The sequence below is a fragment of the Olea europaea genome, unplaced genomic scaffold (genome assembly GCF_002742605.1).
Source record: "Olea europaea var. sylvestris unplaced genomic scaffold, O_europaea_v1 scaffold1973, whole genome shotgun sequence".
In the NCBI taxonomy this organism is placed as follows: domain Eukaryota; kingdom Viridiplantae; phylum Streptophyta; class Magnoliopsida; order Lamiales; family Oleaceae; genus Olea; species Olea europaea.
The window spans coordinates 229,496-237,591 of NW_019237586.1; positions in this window are offsets into that span (position 1 = coordinate 229,496).

Genomic DNA, 8,096 nt, shown 5'->3' on the forward strand with positions numbered 1-8,096 from the left:
TATATATATATATATTTTTTTTTTTTTTTTTATGACCGGAGAACCCACAGCTACTACAATTCGAGTGCACATTGGATAAACCCTCGAACTGATGTAATAGCCTGCAAAATTCGCTAGTCAGATAAATCGTACTAGACAAGTCCTGTGCGACAAACTCGACTAAGAAAGTATTAGTAGGGGGAATCGAACTCGTGATTAAAAAACTTCGTACTCTCACCTACTTTACCAATTCGACCATCCATGAGGGCACTTCATCTTATATTTTATTTGGATGATAAGAGTGAGATGGGCATTTAGATGATGGATTGATTGGATGCGAGAAGTCTAACTTTCCTTTTGTGAAATGTCCATATTAATTTGAGGTCAATATGTCATCCATTTCACAAGTTGGGATACTATTGTACGGTCAAGATTTCACATACTGTAATGGAAGGTAGACGTAGTTCAAGGGTTATACTTAGCTTATCTAAGAAGCCATCTTTGTTGGCCCACCACTAAAGTTCCAATCTTAAAGAATTTCTTGTATGTTTTGTTGCATGATTTCTATGCTTGATCATCAATTAGGTAATTAATTGTTTGTTACAGTACTGAAAGGTTCACAACAGATTTAGAATATTGCAAGATTAGCATGTTGATAATAAATGTTAGGATTGATATGTATGAATGTATAATCATTTAGATAATCTTCTGTTAGGATTGATATGTATGAATGTATAATCATTTAGATAATCTTCTGTTAGGATTGATATGTATGAATGTATAATCATTTAGATAATCTTCTGTTAGGATTGATATGTATGAATGTATAATCATTTAGATAATCTTCTGTTAGGATTGATATGTATGAATGTATAATCATTTAGATAATCTTCTGCGTTATTGTTTTATTTTACATATGAATTTTGAATTGGAATATATGATCGGAGAGTGCTTAAAATATGTTTAACTTACTTCGGGAGAGATAGTTAAATAAAATTATATTATCGATTGTCAAAATTATATAAATTATACTAGACATAGGTCGAGAATTGAAAATAGGATAAAATTTTGTGGATTCGATTTCAACACATAATTCATATAAATAAATAAAAATATTTCTCTTTTGTGTTGCTTTACATTCATTTTGATAGCGAATTAGTACAATTCAATTTAAAGTTTAATCCTCATGGGACTATATTCTTTCTCACTATATTATTACTTATCAATGATCATTTACGCTTTCGAAATTTCACAGAATAAGTTTTTGGCATCATTGTTGAGGAATGAATTCTCAACTGAATCGTTTTAGATTCAAAATATCTTTTATTGTTTTTGGATGTTCGTCACATATTTGATCTCTCTTGTGTTAGTATTCTTTTAAGGTACCAAAAGTAGTTTATGCTAGATTATGACGGATTTTGAGCTTTTACCATTAGATCCCAAGATTGAAAAAACTTTTAGGCAGAGTAGAAGAAAACAGAGAGTAGCAAGAGAGATGGAAAGAGATGTGGCCAAAAATCAAATCATAATCAAGTTCAAAATCAGTTACTACCAGCTCAACTAGTACATCCGGTTCATCTAGAGTGGTCGTCAACAAAGGTGACATGTTAGTTGAGGACTATATGACATTCATTCCAGCTCCTGCTCAGCCCAACATTATATATCCTCCATCTGGGAAGGATAATTTACATCATCGACTGGATATTATCATCTGTTTTCAAAATCACCATGAGATCAGGTTCTTCGGAAAAACACCTAAAAATCTACATGAACATGTTCGAGCTTTCCTACTTATTTATAATGACATTAGTGATGACGAAATATTAGTCGATACCTTTCGAATGCGTTCATTCCTTCACACCTTGAAGAATAGTGCCAGAAATTGGTTACATTCATTACTTGCCATGAAAGTCATGTCTTGGAATGACATAGTGTAGAAGTCCACAATGAAATTCTTTCCACATTCTTGAATCCATCAGATGAGAAATGAGATACAAACGTTCAAGCAAAGGGAACTCGAGACTCATCCAGAATCATGTCAAAGGTTTAAGATTTATTCAGAAAGTGTCCCAACTTTGACGTTTCTATAAGGGCTAGGTCTATAGTTTCTGTTCAAGCTTACTTTCTAAATACTATGATATCAGTTAACATAAGAAATCACTTTCAAAGATATGTAATGTAAATCATGACACACCAATGCGAGGTCGTGGACCCCCTGGGAGCGCTCTACCTCCACGAGAGACTGTCGATCCCCCGGGCGTGCTCTACCTCCATGAGACACCGTCGACCCCCCGGGGATGCTTTACCTCTACAAGAGACCGTCGACCCCCCGGGCGCGCTCTACCTCTACGAGAGACCGTCTACCTCCCAGGGGCGCTCTACCTTTATACGAGACCAGCGACCGACAGGGAATTACTTATAAGGTCATCTCAACACTTAGCCTCAAAATCTCTGATGAATTAACAAATTTACATGGCGGTCACCACAAACAAAACCTCCATGGGGTAGTTAAAACCCCCCACTTAGAACGTGGAGATAATGGGAAGGCCAACGTGGGACATGTGGCACCATAGCCACCCGGCTCTCACTCGGCTTCTGACGTCTATAAATACCTCTCAAAGGCGATACAGGTATGGATGATTGCATATTTTTCAGCTATCTGAATTTCGAATTTATTTTCTCCTAACACGCCCACTAATTCTCACACCGGGGGTAAAACGGGGAAAACGGAGGTAAAACGGGGGAGAAAGCCCCTCATTCACTTTTCAGGTTGTACATTTCCATCGGAGTAGCAGAAACACTAAAGGTTACAGATAGATTCAGGAGGCATTTCTCTACCACCATTTCATTGGCGCCGTCTGTGGGAACATTTGAACTAAAAAGTTATGTCGAGAAGACGAACAAGGAGTGATACTCGTTTGGTTGGGAATACAGCGGAGACGGAGTCGGAGTCAGTTGCGAGAGGTCACGAACCACTGCCGCCTCCGCAATATGTGACGCAGAATTAATTCAGCGCTTTAGAGACTCAGTTTGCAGCAATGATGGCGCTCTTATAAAACTAGTCGTAGAGAGTCGCGGTCCCCCCATTGAGCCTGACAGAAGTGACAAACCAACAGCTGCCTCAAACGACACCCGCGGTAGTTCTACCCATCGTTCAGTAGGTGATGGGAGATTTGAGGGCTCCAGTGATCGTAGCTCAGTAGCCCCTGCAAGCCATGGTAGACCTGGAACAAAAGATGTAAGAAATCATGGCCCAGAAGATAGATGACGCACTATCTAAAAGAAAGGATAGGCGGAGGCAAATGGTTTTGGAGGAAGACCCGTTTGCACCTGAGATCATGGTAGTCCCCCTTACCTAAAGACTTCAAACAGCCCATGATAGAAGCATATGACAGAGTCACAGATCCGCTTGACCACTTGCAGACTTTTGTAGATCTGATGAGACTTTACGCGGCCCCGGACGCAGTGATGTGCCGGTCCTTCCTCCCCACACTTAGGAGGGAGGCCAGGGACTGGTAGCAACCTTGGCGTCTGTTTGATGAGCTCTCCAGGAGCTTTGTGGTTTACTTCCTAAGCAGCAAGAGGAAGAGGAAGACGGCCATTAGATTGATGCAGGTCGTATAAGAGAAGGATGAGTCATTACAGGAATACTCGGCTAGGTTCAGCCGGGCGACTCTTGGCATAAAGGACTCACAAATGTCTGCAGTGATTACGTCTTGATGAATGGAACATGAAATCAGGCCTTTAAGATGTCACTCTCCAAGAATCTCCCGGAGTCGATGCATGACCTGTTGAAGAAGGGAGACAAGTACGTCGATGGGGAGGAAGTGGGGAAGATAACTAAAAATCTAAGGGATGGATGGAAGACAGAAGCTCATAAGCAAAAGACAAATGATGATTGGAGGCACGCTGATAAGAATAAGTCAGAGAATGAACGTTTGAACAAGGGTTATACCCAGGACCGATTAGTCAAGCAGAAGCGAGAGGAGGTACAAGCGCCCACCCCTTTGAACGTCCCATATACAAAGTTATTAATGGAAATACAGTACATGAAAGAGCTCAAATGGCCTAAACCGACGCTGACTCCCTCCGGCAAGAGAAATCAAAGTAAGTACTGCTATTTTCAAAAAGATCATGGACACGATACCAAAGAATCTGCAGTTGAAAGAGAAAATTGAGCACCTACTAAGGCGCGGACTATTGGCTAAGTATGTAAAAAATGAAAAGGGCAAGCAAAGGCTCGTGGATCGACCCCCCACCAAGGGCAGGAGTAATAAACATGATCATTGGGGTTGTAGCATCGGGCGGCGACTCAAATTCTGCTAAAAAGAGCTATGCACGTTCCATAGGGATCTGCTCTATCCAGAAAAAAGTAAGGTTCAACCAGAGCATTACTTTCGACGAAGAGGACTTGATCGGTATAACGCATCCCCATGATGATACCTTAGTGATAGGAGGCGATATAGCGGATTTTGACGTGAAGAAAGTGCTAGTTGACGGGGGAAGTGCCGCGAAAGTCCTCACCTGGGATGCCTTCTTGGGTCTAAAGATTTTCCTCGAGATGTTGAAGATGGTAATTACCCCTCTACAAGGCTTTGGAGGAGCAACAGTGATATTGGAAGGAACTGTGGAGCTTCCAGTTACTTTAGGCACATATCCAGCAACAGTGGTAATTGTGACTAACTTCTTGGTTGTCAAGACCCCCATGGCCTACAATGCCATTTTTGGCTGGCCATTACTAAATGCAGCTGGTGCTGTTGTAACGCCCTAACCCGCATGGACGGAAATGACATTCAACCATTGTACCTTAGTCATAAAGTTAGTTCAATATATTTTTAGTAGAAGGTATACAAATTAAATTTTAGAATTAATTAAAGAATTTTCTTTTTTTTATTTAAACAATAATTCAATTCTAAAAGAAAACAATTTTAAAAAAATATTTTTAGAATGGGTTCCATGCATGTAACGACTACTGACGTGAAATTTTGGCAAAACTTAAAAAGTAATGTTGCTGTTCCAGTTTTTTTTTTTTGTCTCAAATAGTAATTGTCAAAGTAAATTTGTTTTCATAGCTATCAACCTTGAAATTTTATCAAATTTTAATGTAAGGTAGTAAACTCTTTATAATATGACATAGTAAAAAATTAGCTTCTGTCGACATCATATGTTGTATTAAAATATTTTTCAAAATTCAGTAGCGACCCGGTTGAAGTTAAACCAGTGCAATTCTTTAAAATGACATATAAAATTCCAACGACGTCAAAATCATATTATTTCAAATTTATTCAGTAGCTAATCCATGAGACTATCAAATCCAATTAGTTTCATCCAAAAATTCCAAGTAACGAGCGAGTCATGAATTTTTGAAAATAAGGGTAGAAGCTGAAAAACAGAGACAGCACCCAGCACAATTTACTTTATGTGACATATAACCTTTTACCGATATTGGATTGATATGATTCCAATTTAATTCAGTATCTAACTCATTAGGCTATCCAATCCAATTGATTTCGTATAAAAATACCAAGTAACGAAAGAGTTATGATTTTTTTTTAAAGATGAGGCAGAAACTGAAATTTCTGAAGAGATATCAAAACTTTAAGTCGCTAACATTTTTTTTTTGTGTATACGGTGATTTGTAAATTTATTCCTATGACGTATATCTACTTTCAAACATAGTTTATTCATAACGAGTGTTCTTAAAATAGATCCACACAATATTCATAGGAATCAAATTTAAAGAAAGTGTAAACATCTTAAAATCAACTAAAGATGTAAATTACCGGCTTCTCCATGACATGTTACATCATCCTTTACCATCATCTACGCCCCAAGAAAAATCCATTCAACCTGTAGGAAGGAAATTAACCCATGAGTTTGAAATTCAATAGATATCATCGGTGCAATTCGTTATCAAATTAGAAATTCCGAACTATAGATTCATACCATCGCACGTAGATGAATTTTCGGCAAATCCAATTACTATAATATTATCATAACACGTAGAGCCAGAGAATGATCATTCAAACTGTTGTAGTGCCAAAGCACCGTACCCGAAGGTACCATTTCATTCAAACATTTATTGAAAAATCATATTTGAAAACGAATGAACACTTGCACATCTACCTACCTTAAATCTTCTTAGATAAAAGACCAAAATGTATAGAAAGCATTCTTTCTTCTCACCCTTGTTATTCGTTAAGCTTAACTTGATATGAAATATATTTTTTTGAGAGAAAATGAGATGAAATTCGGATTTGAAAAGGAGTGTAGTGAAAGAGTGACCTTCCACTTCTATAACCTTTCTTTTTGATGAAAAATTAAGTGGGTGAGTTTTATTATCATTAAATTTATTAAATTTAGTCTTTAACTAAGAATTTGAAGAGTCTCTAAGCCATAAAAATAATTCATATGAAAGTTTTATAAAAAAAAATCTACATGGTGATTCGAACCTGGGTTGCCTATATGAAATACCATGTAAATGACCATTGTGGCAACCCAGTTATTCATTAAATCTTTGTAATCAGTTTCACTTAAACTTAATTTCTTAAATTGTTGGGCTTTTAATTAATTTATGACTTGGACTTTCGTAATCTTACATGTGTTGAGCATCCATAGGTCTTTCTAAAATGGTTTAGACTCGTGGTGCTAGATCACCACAAAATATTAGCATAATTTTCATTTTATTTTTCTCGGCTACTACAGCTGTCCCATCAACATAACATCAGGTTATGGAATTTCCAACTAGCAGGGGAGTCAGGTGCGTGCAAGGGGACCAGCATGCATCAAAGAAATACTATGTGGATAGTATACAGGCTAAAGGCTCACCACCAATCATGATGCTAGATGTGGAACTCCCAAGGGGATGGATTGAGCCGCTCGATAAGACTGAAAAAATCTTTATAGTCGAGGGACAGGAGTTTAGTGTTGGAACAGGTCTGGAATTGAAGGAGAAGGAAAAATTGACAAAATGTCTAGCTAGTAACTTGGACGTTTTCGCTTGGGGCCCAGAAGACATCCCAGAGATCAGCCCGACCATCGCACAGTGTCGCCTTGGTGTCCAACTAGGGCTAAGTCGGTGAAGCAGAAAAAAAGAAACCTTGCCCCGGAAAGGCAGGCCGTAGCCAGAGCAGAGTTAGAAAAATTGCTACAGGCAGGTTTTATTCGAGAAGTGCAGTACCCCGAGTGGTTGGCAAACATTGTACTTATGAAGAAGTCAAACGGAAAGTGGCACATGTGTGTAGATTATACTGGGTTGAACAAGGTATGCCGAAAAGACTCATACCCGTTTTCCATGATAGATCACCTAGTGGACGCCACATCGGGTCATGAAAGGCTTAGCTTTCTAGATGCATTTTTTGGGTACCATCAAATTTCAATGGCTGAGTCCGATAAGGAGAAGACGTCATTCATCACAGACTTTGGTACATACTGCTACACAGTCATGCCATTCGGATTAAAAAACGTCGGGGCAACTTATCGGAGGATAGTGAACAAAGTCTTTTGTGGGTTGGTCGGAGATGTTGTAGAGGCCTATGTTGACGATATGGTGGTCAAGAGTGCCAAGGCTGATGACCATGTTGCCTATTTGCAGAAAGTGTTTGATGTTGCCTGACAAAACAGATTGAGGTTCAATCCAGAGAAGTGTGTTTTTGGTACTGCAGGAGGAAAATTCCTAGGCTTCATGATCATGCAAAGGGGCATCGAAGTGAACCCGAACAAAATTCAGGCGATACTGAAAATGAAAAGCCCCACCAATAAGAAGGAGGTCCAGAGGCTAACAGGGCAAGTAGCTATTTTAAATCATTTCATAAGCGGGGCGGCGGACAAATGCTACCACTTCTTCAATGATATAGAGGGTTCCTCCAATTTTGAGTGGACCCAAGAATGTGAAGAGTCACTTAGGTGCCTGAAGCAGTCATTACAAGAGCCCTCGATCTTGACCAGTCCATGCCCCGGAGACGTGTTGTGTCTCTACTTGGCTGTCTCACCACGTGTAGTCAGCGCGGTGCTGGTGAAAGAATTCTTGAAGTCGCAAAAACCGATCTACTATGTGAGCCAAGTATTGAAGGGCGCAGAGGTAAGATATAGCCTGGCTGAGCAGCTAGTGTTTGCAT